At 43.4% G+C, this 17,420-nt stretch overlaps 1 non-coding gene across 1 annotated transcript; it reads left to right on the forward strand.

The window, feature by feature from the left end:
• Positions 1-465: 465 nt before the first annotated feature.
• Trnas-cga lies at positions 466-540 on the forward strand. The gene has a single exon. It is a non-coding gene; the product is annotated as a tRNA-Ser (tRNA).
• The last annotated feature ends 16,880 nt before the right edge of the window (positions 541-17,420 follow it).

The following is a 17,420-nucleotide window of genomic DNA, read 5'->3' on the forward strand; positions in this document are numbered from 1 at the left end:
AGAAATCAGCCGTGCCCTTTCAATGAAACCATCCCGGCCTTTGCCTGAAACGATTTAGGGAAATCACGAAAAACCTAAATCAGAAACTTCCTGGCAGATTAAAACTGCGTGCCGGACCGAGACTCGAACTCGGGACCTTTGCGTTTCGCGGGCAAGTGCTCTACCAACTGAGCTACCCAAGCACGACTCACGCCCCCTCCTCACAGCTTTACTTCTGCCAGTATCTCGTCTCCTACCTTCCAAACTTTACAGAAGCTCTCCTGCGAACCTTGCAGAACTAGCACTCCTGAAAGAAAGGATACTGCGGAGACATGGCTTAGTCACAGCCTAGGGGATGTTTCTAGAATGAAATTTTCACTCTACAGCGGAGTGTGCGCTGATATGAAACTTCCTGGCAGATTAAAACTGTGTGCCGGACCGAGACTCGAACTTGGGACCTTTGCTGTGAGGACGGGGCTTGAGTCGTGCTTGGGTAGCTCAGTTGGTAGAGCACTTGCCCTCGAAAGGCAAACGTCCCGAGTTCGAGTCTCGGTCCGGCACACATTTTTAACCTGCCAGGAAGTTTCATATCAGCGCACACTCCGATGCAGAGTGAAAATCTCATTCTGGAACCTAAATCGGGATGGCCGGACGAGAGTTTGAACCGTCATCCTCCCGAATGCGTGTCCAGTGTGCTAACCACTGCGCCACCTCGCTCGGTTTCGCAGCATATTCCTCCAAATAAATTCTTATTCGAAAACATAGTATACTGCGAGTGTAATGAAAACAGGAAATTGCCTTGTGATCACGCCATAGAGAAATGAATGTATGTGTCGATAGCACAGTGAAAAAATAAACACTTGCGGATACCCATTACCGAGTGCTCTTAATATTCATTAGGCACTAGCTTATATACCTTCCACGTTGCCCTCAGTCTACTTCACGTTCAAATCGGAGAAAAAAAAGAAGAATTTTTTATTATTAGCTTAGGGAAGGTATAGTTTACGTACAACTAAGCATCATGACCTTAACCACTTTTATAGTATAGCAGTGTATATTTGCTCCTGTTACAGAAGAAACGATTTATAAATTTATCCCTGTTGTACGGTATTGGTTGAGGTCAGCAACTGTATTATAAATATATTAAATAATTTTTAGTGCATGATGGCAGCATGCTGCCGAAACACGTCGTACTAGTAAACGCCAGTAAAAAATGATTGAAGCTGTAAAAATTATTTCGTAAATTTATAAGTTGGCTGTTAGATTTACGAGGTATGTTCAAAAAATATCGGAACATTCGGAATTTCGCGCCGATGGTGTGTTGGATCGAAAGGCGGTTGGCATCCCTGCGCACGCCTGTATTTAATGTGTAACCGCCGGAATTTTCATTGTTGTATGTCTTAGTTATTGTTCAGTGCTGTATTGAGTAGAACGTTTTGTCGCACAGTTCGCGAATTTCGGGTTGGCAGAGTTACTGGAGCAACGCGTCTGCATTAAATGTTGGGTGAAACTCAGGAAAACCTTTACAGAGACACTCCAAACGATGCAGGAAACCTGTGGCGTCAGTTCAGGTCAGATGCCAAAGCCATGTTGATAGTTTTCTTTGACTTTAAAGTATTAGTTCATCATGAACCCGTGCTATAGAGACAAACTGTTAGTCGATGGTACTATCGGGACTTGTTGTGACGCCTGCGTGAAAATGTGAGAAAGAAACGGCCTTAAATGTGGCGAGGCAATTCATGGCTCTTGCATCACGATAACGCACCCGCACATTCAAGCCTGTTGGTGCGTGACTATTGCACAAAAAACGAAATCACTAGGCTGACTCACCCTCCGTACTTTCCAGACTTGGCCGCTGCGGAATTTTTTTATTTCCAAAGTTGAAAACCTCCCTGAAAGGACGAAGATTTACAACGATAGACCTGGCAAAAGAAAATTCGCAGACGGTGTTTCGCGCGATCCAGCAAGAGGCTTACCGGAAGAGGAAACGGCGTTGTGAGCGATGTGTCACTTGAGGACAGTATTTCGAAGAAGACCATGCACAATTAGTAAAAGGTAAGCGTAGAAAAATTTTGTTGGTAAAGTTTCGGAATTTTTTGAACAGACATTGTGCGCCGTTACTTAAAGATGGATTCTGAACTTCAGTGGTTGCGAGTAAGATGGCAGGTTGATGATGCGTTCTGTGGAGATAGAGAATATGATCAAAGAGAAATACCGAAGTCAGTCACATGAAAAAGCTGAAATAGCTCAGTGACGACAAGTGAAAATTTGTGAGAACCCGGATTTCCCGCTTTACGCGACCGGTCGCCGTAACTGCCTCGGCTATGCGAGCACGCTTCCCGCCCAACTCAAATTCCCAACTTGTCGCACATTACTTCTGTATCACTCCCCTGTCCACCATCCTCACTGCACGCCGTATTTAGCAAGATTCCCGCAAGAGGTCGTATCTAGGGTGCACCCACACTTACGATGTCACGAAATGCCGTCGAGGCGTAAATAGTTCTATTATCCGTACTCGTACCCTGGTAATTGGCAACGCTGGGGTAAGCGTCACATCGACCCGATACCGCTGCTTCTGGCGCTCAGCAGAAAAATGTATATGTTGAGAAAACTACAGCTAACGCATCTTAATGCGACACTTATGTTTGCTATATGCCACCGATAATGAACGCTACAGTGATGAGTACATTCACCAGACCTAAACTATCATGAAAACCAACGCTAAATGTTATTTTCCAGTCTAAAGTCGAATCTGGCGGTCTTTTTGAAAGCATTTAGATTGCTGCAGGGAATTTGTTAGTGGTATCTGAGTAATGGTGAGTTCAACCCTGTCTTGCCGATTCAGGCGAGGCTGACGATCCTTGTTTGGACTGTTTAGTATTTCAACAGTGTAGAGCATTCATCCAGATAGTCCAATAAATGTTTTGGAGTAAATCTGCAGAGAAGCAGAAAGCTTAATTTGTCTCGCGTGCTGCACATCGCAAAAGTGATTTCTGGCCTGCAGCGGGATTCCACACGGCGCCCCGAAGCACCAAGAGCGAGACGAAAGAAACTTTTCAAGCGAGGCAGTGTCCTTAAGTGAACCGAGAAAATATGGCCCATCGCTGACACTCATTCAGCTTTTTATTCCAAATAAGACAACGTCACCTCTTGTTTGTGTTAATAATGTTTCCATTCTATGAACTACTTTCTAAGAGACTGCTGAATCATAAAGAAGGCGAATTGTTGCACCTTACAAATCAGGATTACTGAAATGATACAAATATTGGGTGTACGACTGCTGTCGACACATTGCAAGTCATTCGTTACAAGTTCAAATGGCTCTGAGCACTATGGGACTTGACTTCTGAGGTCATCAGTCCCCTAGAACTTAGAACTACTTAAACCTAATTAACCTAAGGACATCACACACATCCATGCCCGAGGCAGGATTATAACCTGCGACCGTAGCGACCTGGCGCTTCCAGACTGTAGCGTCTAGAACCGCTCAGCCACCCCGGCCGGCCATTCGTTACAGGTGAACTTCCAAGTTCTTATGTGAGTTCTGACTGGAATGTCTGTTGTAACGACATCTGTAACCTGGTCGTCGATTGCTTTATATACTACAGTCTTTGCTGAAGTGAAGGTATGTCTGGAAGGCTAACGTTGGAGAGAGTATGTACGAGCCAGTGAGAGATCTGCGCGGGCCACGTCACGTGGTTACAATACCCGTTCTGTGGTGGATGAAGTTTCTTTCTTTGTTTCTCTCGCTTTCCTGTCTGGTCTTCTTCCTCGTGTTGTATACAGTGGTTGCGGACGACTGGCGTCGCAACTTGCTTGCTTATGGACACTGGGTATTTGAAGTGAGTTTACTTTCTGATGGCCATTCTCATGTTACAAGCTACAAGAATTACAGTCAGATGGCGACATGCATTTGCAGTTTGGCGGAATACTTAGTTTGCAGCGTTTGCAGCGTTATAAGTGTACCTTCACTTGCTTTTTTAACTTTCGTTCCGTTGTCCAAAGAAGTAGATCGTGATCCATGTTCATGGTACATGGTGTGAGATTAGCTCCATCACATTCCCACTAGTTTAAATGTGTGCTGGATTTGTTACAACTTTTCTTTTGGTTCAATTTTTCGTATTTCGTGGACTCCTATACCACGTTGTCCTTTACAGGACAAGTGTAAACTTTTATTTGTTATGAGAGATATCAAACCCTTTTGGCTTGACCTCTCTCATTTATTTTGATGGCTTGCTGTATTGGGGGATGACGACAGGAACATGATAAGGTATCAAGGGCTATAATTACTCTTTGCTCGAATTAAATCAGGTAATGGGTCGTATTCCATTTGCTGTGTTCTCCAAACTGGCGCCTCACATACGCACAGTATTTTGCTATGTCGGTTATTCTTCCCACACCACAGTCTTCTCGTGTGTGCATTTAAAGAGCAAGCTGATTGGCAGATAGTTGGTGATTCTGATGTAATAAGGCGCTGCAAGTTTTTGACGGCAGGTCTCTCAATTGGAGTAGAATTTTCGTGGTGTTTTGGAGAGGTTGTGTGTGGCGATTTGTGCACTTGTGATTGGCGCTAAGATCTGCCACCGGTCACTATTGCCATCCATGCGGTTTGGCGGGATCGGCGTATCTTAATCTTTTCACAGTTTATGTAGAGAACGGAATTTCTCGTGGAACTATTTTCCAGACAGCCAGAGAGAGAGAAGACGTGAAGTAGAAACTGAAGATGAGTCGAGCTAAGAGTATTCACTGTCCTGGTAACCAGGACAGAGTTTTGTAAGAGCTGATCTGGACTGCCGGTCAGCAGAACTCAGTTTCGATATCGCGACTTGTCGGACCATCTCTCACGGCCGCAGCTCGTCAGAGTGGTCAGCAGTCCTGACTGCACGCAGCAGCCGTACCCATAGCTGATAGCTGGCTCCACACGAGCTGCGCACGGCGTTTGGTAAAGTATACCGAAGGGCTAAAGAAATTGGTAGACCATCCTAATATCATGTAGGACACCCGCGAGCACGCGGAAGTGGCGCAACACGACGTGGCATGGGCTCGACTATGTCTGAAGTAGTGCTAGAGGGAATTGACACCATGAATCCTGCAGGGCTGTCCATAAATCCATAAGAGTACGAGCGGGTGGAGATCTCTTCTGAACAGCACGTTACAAGGCATCCCACATATGCTCAGTAATGTTCATGTCTGGGGAATTTGGTGGCCAGCGGAAGAGTTTACACTTAGAAGAGTGTTCCTGGAGACACTCCTAGCAATTCTGGACATGTGAGGTGTCGCATTGTCCTGCTGGAATTGCAAAGTCCGTCGGAATGCAGAATGTACATGAATGGATGCAGGTGATCAGACAGGATGCTTACGTACGTGTCACCTGTCAGAGTCGTATCTAGACGTTTCAGGGGTCCCATATCACTCCTACCGCACACGTCCCACACCATTACAGAGCTTCAACCAGCTTCATCAGTTCCATGCTGACATGCAGGGTCCATTGGTTCATAAGGATGTCTCCATACCCTTACGCGTCCATCCTCTCGATAAAATTTGAAACGATACTTGTCCGACCAGGCAACATATTCCCAGTCATCAACAGTCCAATGTCGATGTTGACGGGCGCAGGCGAGGCGTAAAGCTTTGCGTCGTGCACTCATGACTGGTCCTTTGGCTCCGAAAGCCCATATCGATGTTGTTTCGTTGAATGGTTCACACGCTGACACTTGTTGATAATTCAGCACTGAAATCTGCATCAATTAGCTGAAGGGCTGCACTTCTGTCACGTTGAACGATTCTCTTCAGTCGTCATTGGTTTCATTCTTACAGAATTTTTTCCGGCCCCAACGATGTCTGAGATTTCATGTTTTACCGGATTCCTGATATTCACGGTACACTTGTGAAATGGTCGTACAGGAATAATCCCCACTTCACCTCTACCTCGTAGATGCTATGTCCCGTCGCTCGTGCGCCGACTATAACACCACGTTCAAACTCACTTAAATCTTGATAACCTACCATTGTAGCAGCAGTAATCGCTACAACAACTGCTACAGACATTTATTGTCTTATATAGGCGTATTCTGCCTGTTACTTATATCTGTATTTGAATACGCATGCCTATACCAGTTTCTTTGGCAAGTCGACAAAATAGGGAATCAATCAGTTATTTTGATGCACCCGACAATGCGCCTGACCGCACAGCGTCCGCAGTAGATCTAATTTACATGTTGGATTTTATAATTGAATTCTGTTACTCGATCACTGTACCACAAGTTAGCGAATAGCGATATGTTACGATATTCAGGCCACTCACGTAGAGGAAAGGGAACTACAATCATCTGAGAAGCCCACGCTTCAACTTCACAAGTAATTATTCATGGAAACATTTTGTAGTTGTCATGAATTTGAATAGCCACGTATTGTTATAATATCTGAGGACTGGATTCATTTGTGGTGTAAGTCATGGTGATATTAAATCCTGCTGTTTTTTCAGAAACAATTGAACCATATTAGAATACCCTGTATATTTAGGGGAAATTATTCAATATATGAATTGTAAATTATGTAATGGGGTAAGCCCGTGAATTATCATTAAAGACAGGAGCCAAATAGATTCTTTTGCATTCAGACGTCCTTTCGTTGATTAGAGAGAGTGACAGTTCCTGGGGATGGTGTGTATCTTCAACACATTGAGATACAGTTTCTACACATATCAGGGGACGAGTTTCCCCTGGCCATGTGGCACCGTTTCACTTACTGCTTTTGACCTGAAACTTACTGATTAGGCATTTAACTAAAACATGTACCACTGATATTCCTTCCTCAGTCACTTATGGAATCGATGCTAATTTTCGAAAACGCGTTTTGGAGTCTATACTTAATTCGAGCACGAATTTTAATGTGAATTGTACTTTCAGCAGGAGTGTTAGACGGTATGGAGGAAAACTACAATCAAAAGGAGCTTTTTCAGTTCGTTGTATATCTTTACAATTCGGAAGGTAGTATTAATGTGTCTCCGAGAATGGAGGATGCGTGCTACTTTCCAGATTGTGTTCGATGTGATTATACTATATCATGTTCTTGTGTGGACAAATGCTAGGCATTCAGTATAGCCCTCACATCGCCACTGCACGTGGTCTGCCCATACATTCACCAGCTCATATTACGAAGCTTTGAAGAGTAATAGTGATCCTGAATTCATTCAGATATTGATGCTCCCATATCTACATATTGCGCAATGTAAGCAACTCCTACTTTCAATATGTTTAGAAAGTTGTGGCCAGATACTGTTAACAGTTACTTCTTGGGTCAAAATTGTGTATAAAAGGGGACAATTTTCGGGGCATCTTACTGAAGTTACGTGTTTTCATATATTCCTTTTGTTCAAAGAGGAGTGGGAGGCTTGCAGCATAATGACGTACATGTAGCGTATCCTTGGCGACAATAGCACTTCCCCCTGTAGCACCAATTTTCACTTTTTTATTTCGATGTACTTTTATTTCTTGGTAGTCCACCTTCGTAGCGGAGTGGTCAGGGTAGATGGCTGAAATGCGGAGGACCGCCGGACGCTAGTGGCCGAGCGGTTCTAGGCGCTTCAGTCTGGAACCGCACGACCGCTACGGTCGCAGGTTCGAATCCTGCCTGGGGCATGGATTTGTGTGATGTCCTTAGGATAGTTAGGTTTAAGTAATTCTAAGTTCTAGGGGACTGATGACCTGAGATGTTAAGTCCCATAGTGCTCAGAGCCATTTTTTTGCGGAGGACCTACGTTCGATTCCCGGTATTGCCACGGATATTTCGTTTGTTGGAGGACTGGTATGGGGGGCAATCAGCCTCGTGGTGTCAGTTGAGGAGCTACTTGAGTGAGCAGTAGCGGATCCACCCTCCGGAAATTCCGAGGAACTGCTGGGAGAGCGGTATGCTCATTAGATGACCCTCCATATCGCATCCGCGTGACGCCTTGAAGGCAGAGGATGACACGGCGGACGGAGGACATCCCCTGGATCTTCACAGCGTAGCGAGGACCTCGTTTTTTTTCTGGTAACTGTTTTCGTTCATCGGTAGATACATCTACGTCTATACTACATGGATATTCTGCAAATCACACTCAAGTGCCTGGCAGAGGGCTCATCGATCCACCTTCACTATAATACTCTGTCATTCCGATAGTGGGAGCTCTGATTTACTTTATTTTATGATGATCATCCCTTCTCCCTATGTCGGCATTAAAATATTTTCGCATTCGGAGGAGAAAATTGGTGATTGTAATTCCGTGAGAAGATTCCGCTCCAACGAAAAACGCCTTTGTTTTAATGATGTCCAGTCCAAACCCTGCATCATGTCAATGACACTCTCTCCCCTGTCTCACGATAATACAACGCGTGCTGCTCTTCTTTGAACTTTCTCGATGTACTCCATTAATACTATCTGGTAAGGACCCCACACCTCGCAGCAGTACTTCAAAAGAGGTCGGAAAAGCGTAGTGTGGGCAGTCACTTAAGTACGTATGTTACATTTTCTAAGTGTTCTCTCAATAAAAGGCAGTTTTTGTTTTCCCTTCCGCAAAACATTTTCTGTATTCTTTCAATTTAAGTTGTTCGTGACTGTAATTCCTAGGTGTTGAGTTGAATTTACGGCCTTTAGATTTAACTGATTTATCGTGTAACCGAATTTTAACGGATACCTTTTAGCTCTCATGAGGATGACCTGAGCACTTTTCATTACTTAGGGTCAATTCCCAATTTTCGACTATATAGATATCTTTTCTAAATAGTTTTGCAAATCGTTTTGATCTTCTGATGACTTTACTAGACGATAAACGACAGCATCTGCCCAGATTCTCTCCTAATCGTTTATATGGATAAGGAACAGCAGAGGTCCTAAACACTACCCTGGGAACGCCAAAAATCACTTCTGTTTTACTCGATGACTTTCCGTCAGTTACTACGTACTGTTACCTCTGTGACAGAAAATCACGAATCCAGTGTAAGTGATACGATATTGCATAACCGCGCAATGTCACTACAAGCCATTTGTATGGTACAGCGTCAAAAGCCTTCTGGAAATCTATAAATACGAAATCAGTGTAAAATGTCTAGTCACTAGCACTCCTCACGTCGTGTGGGTAAAGAGGTAGTTGTGTTTCACGACAACGATGTTTTCTAAACCCGTATTGATTGTGTGTCAGTTGATCGTTCTCTTCGAGGTAACTCATAATGTTCGAATACAATATATGTTCCAAAATCTAGCTGCATATCGACGTTAATGATACGGTTCTGTAATTTAGTGGATTACTCCTATTGCCTTTCTTAAACATTGGTGTGATCTGTGCAACTTTCCAGTCTTTGAGTACGGATCATTCGTCGAGTGAGCTGTTGTATATGATCGTTAAGCATGGAACTATTGTCATTAAATGAAACAACAAGTTTACTGTTACCAGTCACCGTTTCATTTATTTCGACGACGCGTTTCAAAAGTTTAAACCTCCATCATCGGATGGATTTACATTAGTTAGTACGACATTTGTGTGTGTGTTGTGTTACGCGTTTTTGGAGGAACTTGTGGCACTGCCTAGTGGAGAAACAAGACACTATTTCAGAACATGGTTTTGGATTTCTTCCGACAAAAAATTAAACTGATACCTAATGGTAAACATTAAATAAGTAAACTAGAGTACCTCCAGTGGTCACAGGTTCCTTTCACTGTCGTAACACATCACATGTATACTGTCACATTTGTAAACAAATATGGCGTCTGGAATCTGCTGGGTGCACACACACACACACACACACACACACACACACACACACATACACACACACACACGTGCACACACCTTAATATTTACCACAAATATTGACAGCCACCAAGAGCACAGGAGATTGTATTTTATAGCATTATCCAATGTATTACCCCAGCCTTTAGGCAGCTAATATATGTAACATGTAATCTTAAGACCCTTTGCCATGTAAATGTTTGCTCTCACATAATCACTCTTTCCACCGTCTCTCTCTCCCTCTCTCTCTCTTTATCTTCCACATTCTCTCTCTCTTTCTCTCCCACATTCTCTCTCTCTTCCTATCCTTCTGCCTCCAGCCTCTTACATCTGTCTTTTAATGTCTTTTAATCCCAATCAAATAGTGTCATCTATGTATGATTTTACTGCTGTAGCCAATATGATTATTGTACTTCAAGTCTGTAACATTTCAGCTGATTGTTATTAACAAGTATGAAGTTTAAGCCATTTTAACATTTCACCTGACTGTATAAACGAATACGAATGTTAATCTGTTTTAACTTGTCAAAATTGGATTTATATGCCACCTGAAGTACATACACATATATTTGACATCTCAAAACAAACACCTCCAAATGCTTTAAACAATTATTCTGTAATAATGTTGTTACGTTGTATATTCTTTGCACTTTGCGATTATGTCTTCTCTTCTGCAATACGATCCTTGCACCCAGCAGATTCCAGACACCATATTTGTTTTCAAATGTGACAGTATACATGTGATGTGTTACGACAGTGAAAGGAACCTGTGACCACGGGAGCTACTCTAGTTTGCTTATTTACTGTTTACCATTAGGTATCAGTTTAATTTTTTGTCAGAAGAAACCCAAAACCATGTTCTGAAATAGTGTCTTGTTTCTCCACTAGGCAGTGCCACAAGTTCCTCCAAAAAAGCGTAACACAACACACACACAAATGTCATACTAACTAATGTAAATCCACCCGATGATGGAGGTTTAAACCTTTGAAACGCGTCGTCGAAATAAATAAAACGGTGACTGATAACAGTAAACTTATTGTTTCACTTAATGTCAATAACAGTCACGGTAAAGCCTAACCTAAAATGTATGCTAAAGTTAAAATGGGACTATTGTATCGGCGTACTCTGAAAGGAACCTGATTGGTGTACAGTCTGGACCGGAAGACTTGGTTTTACTAAGTGATTTAAGTTGCTTTACTACATGTTGGATTTTATAAATGAATTCTGTTCAAAAAATGTTCAAATGTGTGTGAAATCTTATGGGACTTAATTGCTAAGGCCATCAGTCCCTAAGCGTACACACTACTTAACCTAAATTGTCCTAAGGACACACACACACACCCATGCCCGATGGAGGACTCAAACCTCCGCTCCGCCGGGACCAGCCGCACAGTCTATTACTGCAGCGCCTAAGACCGCTCGGCTAATTCCGCACGGCTTGTATTCTGTTACTCGATCACTGTACCACAAGTTAGCGAATAGCGATATGTTAGGATACTCATTCCACTCACGTAGAGGAAAGGGAACTACATTCATTTGAGAGGCCCAAGCTTTAACTTTACCAAGTAAAAAATAATGGAAACGTGTTGTAGTTGTCACGTATTTGAATAGCCACGTATTGTAATAATATCTGAGGACTGGATTCATTTGTGCTGTAAGTCATGGTGATATTAAATCCTGCTATTATTTCAGAAGCAATGGAACCATACTAGAATACTCAGTGCATTTAGGGGAAATTATTCAATATATGTATTGTAAATTATGTAATGCGGTAAACCCGTGAATTATCATTAAAGACAGGGGACAAATAGATCCTTTTGCATTTAGACATCCTTGGGTAGATTAGAGAGAGTGACAGTTCCTGGGGGTGTTATGTATCTTCAACACATTGAGATACAGTTTTTACGCAAATCAAGGGACGCGTTTCTCCTCGCCCCTCCCCCCCCCCCCCCCCTATGAACCTTGGACCTTGCCGTTGGTGGGGAGGCTCGCGTGCCTCAGCGATACAGATAGCGGTACCGTAGGTGCAACCACAACGGAGGGGTATCTGTTGAGAGGCCAGACAAACGTGTGGTTCCTGAAGAGGGGCAGCAGCGTTTTCAGTAGTTGCAGGGGCAACAGTCTGCATGATTGACTGATCTGGCCTTGTAACACTAGCCAAAATGGCCTTGCTGTGCTGGTACTGCGAACGGCTGAAAGCAAGGGGAAACTACGGCCGTAATTTTTCCCGAGGGCATGCAGCTTTACTGTATGGTTAAATGATAATGGCGTCCTCTTGGGTAAAATATTCCGGAGGTAAAATAGTCCCCCATTCGGATCTCCGGGCGGGGACTACTCAAGAGGATGTCGTTATCAGGAGAAAGAAAACTGGCGTTCTACGGATCGAAGCTGGAATGTCAGACCCCTAATCGGGCAGGTAGGTTAGAACATTTAAAAAGGGAAATGGATAGGTTGAAGCTAGATATAGTGGGAATTAGTGAAGTCCGGTGGCAGCAGGAACAAAACTTTTGGTCAGGTGAATACAGGGTTATAAATACAAAATCAAATAGGGGTAATTCAGGAGTAGGTTTAATAATGAACAGGAAAATGGGAATGCGGGTAAGCTACTACAAACAGCATAGTGAAGGCATTACTGTGGCCAAGATAGATACGAAGCCCACACCTACTACAGTAGTACAAGTTTATATGCCAACTAGCTCTGCAGATGACGAAGAAATTGAAGAAATGTATGATGAAATAAAAGAAATTATTCAGATAGTGAAGGGTGACTAAAATTTAATAGTCATGGGTGACTGGAATTCGGTAGTAGGAAAACGGAGAGAAGGAAACGTAGTAGGTGAATATGGATTGGGGCCAAGGAATGAAAGAGGAAGCCGCCTGGTAGAATTTTGCACAGAGCATAAATTAATCATAGCTTACGCTTGGTTCAAGAATCATGAAAGAAAGTTGTATACATGGAAGAACCCTGGAGATACTAAAAGGTATCAGATAGATTATATAATGGTAAGACAGAGATTTAGGAACCAGGTTTTAAATTGTAAGACATTTTCAGTGGCAGGTGTGGACTCTGACCAGAATCTATTGGTTATGACCTGTAGATTAAAACTGAAGAAACTGCAAAAAGGTGGGAATTTAAGGAGATGGACCTGGATAAACTGAAAGAACCAGAGGTTGTACAGAGTTTCAGGGAGGGCATAAGGGAACAATTGACAGGAATGGGGGAAAGAAATACAGTAGAAGTAGAATGGGTAGCTTTGAGGGATGAAGTAATGAAGGCAGCAGAGGATCACGTAGGTAAAAAGACGAGGGCTAGTAGAAATCCTTGGGTGACAGAAGATATATTGCATTTAATTGATGAAAGGATAAAATATAAAAATGCAGTAAATGAAGCAGGCAAAAAGGAATGCAAACGTCTCAAAAATGATATCGACAGGAAGTGCAAAATGGCAAAGCAGGGATGGCTAGAGGGTAAGATAGATAGATAGATACTGCCTACAGGAAAATTAAAGAGACCTTTGGAGACCTTTGCATGAATACCAAGAACTCAGATGGAAACCCAGTTCTAAGCAAAGAAGGGAAAGCAGAAAGGTGGAAGGAGTATATAGAAGGTCTACGCAAGGGCAATGTACTTGAGGACAATATTACGGAAATGAAGAGGATGTAGATGAAGATGAATGGGAGATACGATACCGCGTGAAGAGATTGACAGAGCACTGAAAGACCTGAGTCGAAACAAGGGCCCCGGAGTAGACAACATTCCATTAGAACTACTGACGGCCTTGGGAGAGCCAGTCCTGACAAAACTCTACCATCTGGTGAGCAAGATGTATGAAACAGGCGAAATACCCTCAGACTTCAAGAAGAATATAATAATTCCAATCCCAAAGAAAGCAGGTGTTGACAGATGTGAAAACTACCGAACTATCAGTTTAATAAGTCACAGCTGCAAAATACTAACGCGAATTCTTTACCGAAGAATGGAAAAACTAGTGGAAGCCGACCTCGGGGAAGATCAGTTTGGATTCCGTAGAAATGTTGGAAAACGTGAGGCAATACTGACCATACGACTCATCTTAGAAGCCCTTAAGGAAGGGCAAACCTACGTTTTGTAGACTTAGAGAAAGCTTTTGACAATGTTGACTGGAATACTCTCTTTCAAATTCTGAAGGTGGCAGGGGTAAAATACAGGGAGCGAAAGGCTATTTACAATTTGTACAGAAACCAGATGGCAGTTATAAGAGTCGAGGGACATGAAAGGGAAGCAGCGGTTGGGAAGGGAGTGAGACAGGGTTGTAGCCTATCCCCGATGTTATTCAATCTGTATATTGAGCAAGCATTGATGGAAACAAAAGAAAAATTCGGAGTAGGTATTAAAATCCATGGATAAGAAATAAAAACTTTGAGGTTCGCCGATGACGTTGTAATTCTGTCAAGGACAGCAAAGGACTTGGAACAGTAGTTGAACGGAATGGATAGTGTCTTGAAAGGAGGATATAAGATGAACATCAACAAAAGCAAAACGAGGAAAATGGAATGTAGTCGAATTAAGTCGGGTGATGGTGAGGGAATTAGATTAGGAAATGAGACACTTAAAGTAGTAAAGGAGTTTTACTATTTGGGGAGCAAAATAACTGATGATGGTAGAAGTAGAGAGGATATAAAATGTAGACTGTCAATGACAAGGAACGCGTTTCTGATGAAGAGAAATTTGTTAACATCGAGTATAGATTTAAGTGTCAGGAAGTCATTTCTGACAGTATTTGTATGGAGCGTAGCCATGTATGGAAGTGAAACATGGACGATAAATAGTTTGGACAAGAAGAGAATAGGAACTTTTGAAATGTGGTGCTACAGAAGAATGCTGAAGATCAGATGGGTAGATCACATAACTAATGAGGAGGTATTGAATAGGATTGGGGAGAAGAGATGTTTGTGGCACAACTTGACTAGCAGAAGGGATCGGTTGGTAGGACATGTTCTGAGGCATCAAGGGATCACCAATTTAGTATTGGAGGGCAGCGTGGAGGGTAAAAATCGTAGAGGGAGACCAAGAGATGAATACGCTAAGCAGATTCAGAAGGATGGAGGTTGCGGTAGGTACTGGGAGATGAAGAGGATTGTGCAGTATAGAATAGCATGGAGAGCTGCATCAAACCAGTCTCAGGACTGAAGACCACAACAACAACAACAACTACTACTCCGAGGACATCTGCTTCTAAGTTACTCATGTTGGTTGCACGCAGTTGCGTATCTTGAAAACGTCTCCAATAGATGCATCAACGGAGGCGCAAAATGAGACCTGTGGGGTTTCGCAGCCTTACGACCAGCCATCAGAGGCGAAAGACGGAAGAGACAGACGAGTGGCCAGGCGTCTCACGCCACGCTCCTATGTGACAGTCGCTTCTTGCCGCCCCTGCCTGCTGGGTAAGTTTTCTCTGCGAAGACGCCAACCGCTCACGCCGACTCACCTGCCTGCCCAGTCGTTGCTGGCAAGAAAACGAGCCCTAATAGCCGGTACCGACTCGCGATAATTACGTGGCGGGCAGTAATTCTAGGGGCATTTCTGACCTCTCTTCCGATATTTAAGCGGCTTTTACCTCTCGCCGAACGCTTCGCTCCATATTAGCCTTTAATAACACGACTTATATTGTAGTACTTTGCTGCCACTTTGATTCTCAATCGTAGAAAACTGATACGAATTATTATGAGTAGTGATTAACTATATAATACGTATTCTGCACAAGTACAATATTATTAGGGTACCCGAAAAATACAGAAAGCAATAAAATAATCCATACTCCACTGGTGCGTCTTCTTTCTCGCGCTTCACAGCAAACGAGTATCACATTACATAAACGCCCTAATGACGGTAATTATCTGTGGTTATTTTGCTGTGAAATGAAACGTCTTACTTTCCACACTCAACACGGTATTCACATTAAACGACGCAGGGTGTCAAATTCAGATGTTATTAATTACAGCTAACTACAGTACCTTAGTCTTGGGCGCACCTGTTTTCTGAACTCTCTCGAGCCTAAATACACTACTGGTCATTAAAATTGCTACACCACGAAGATGACGTGCAACAGATGTGAATTTTAACCGACAGGAAGAAGATGCTGTGATATGCTTTTCAGAGCATTCACACAAGGTTGGCGCCGGTGGCGACACCTACAACGTGCTGACATGAGGAAAGTTTCCAACCGATTTCTCATACACAAACAGCAGTTGACCGGGGTTGCCTGGTGAAACGTTGTTCTGATGCCTCGTTTAAGGAGGAGAAATGCGTACTATCACGTTTCCGACTTTGATAAAGGTCGGATTGTAGCCTATAGCGATTGCGGATTATCGTATCGCGACATTGCTGCTCGCGTTGGTCGAGATCCATTGACTGTTAGCAGAATATGGAATCGGTGGGTTCAGGGGGGTAATACTGAACGCCGTGCTGGATCCCGACGGCCTCGTATCACTGACAGTCGAGATGACAGGCATCTTATCAGCATGGCTGTAATGGATCGTGCAGCCACGTGTCGATCCCTGAGTCAACAGATGGGGACGTTTGCAAGAAAACAACCATCTGCGCCAACAGTTCGACGACGTTTGCAGCAGCATGGACTATCAGCTCGGAGACCATGTCTGCGGTTACCCTTAACGCTGCATCACAGACAGGAGCGTCTGCGATGGTGTACTCAACGACGAACCTGGGTGCACAAATGGCAAAACGTCATTTTTGCGGATGAATCCAGGATCTGTTTACAGCATCATGATGGTCGCATCTGTGTTTGGCGACATCGCGGTGAACGCACATTGGAAGCGTGTATTCGACATCGCCATACTGGCGTATCACCCGGCGTGATGGTATGGGGTGCCACAGGTTACACGTCTCGGTCACCTCTTGTTCGCATTGACGGCACTTTGAACAGTGGACGTTACATTTCAGATGTGTTACGACCCGTGGCTCTACCCTTCATTCGATCCCTGCGAAACCCTACATTACAGCAGGATAATGCACGACGACATGTTGCAGGTCCTTTACGGGTCTTTCTGAATACAGAAAATGTTCGACTGCTGCCTTGGCCAGCACATTCTCCAGATCTCTCACCAACTGAAAGCGTCTGGTCAATGGTGGCCGAGCAACTGGCTCGTCACAATACGCCAGTCACTTCTCTTGATGAACTGTGGTATCGTGTTGAAGCAGCATAGGCAGCTGTCCCTGTACACGGCATCCGAGCTCTGTTTGACTCAATACCCAGGCGTATCAAGGCCGGTTTTACGGCCAGAGGTGGTTGTTCTGGGTACTGATTTCTCAGGGTCTATGCACCCAAATTGCGTGAAAATGTAATCAAATGTCAGTCCTAGTATAATATATTTGTCCATTGAATACCCGTTTATCATCTGCATTTCTTCTTGGTGTACCAATTTTAATGGGCAGTAGTGTACTTTCGTCAACGATGGACGCCGAATTCCCTTTTCCTTACGCATTCTATGCTTATGTTACACCTTTAACTGCCATTGTCCTTTAATTTTGTTTTACATGTATTAGTTGTTTATCATTTTTGCTAGTGTATCTTGTACATGGTAGTTTATGTGAAGTACAGAGAGTATTTATAAGTAATACAGATAGGCATACTGCTTGCTGGAAATCCAGTGACAGTCTTATACACATTGTTTGTT

Source organism: Schistocerca piceifrons, chromosome 2 (genome assembly GCF_021461385.2).
Source record: "Schistocerca piceifrons isolate TAMUIC-IGC-003096 chromosome 2, iqSchPice1.1, whole genome shotgun sequence".
Taxonomy (NCBI): Eukaryota; Metazoa; Arthropoda; class Insecta; order Orthoptera; family Acrididae; genus Schistocerca; species Schistocerca piceifrons.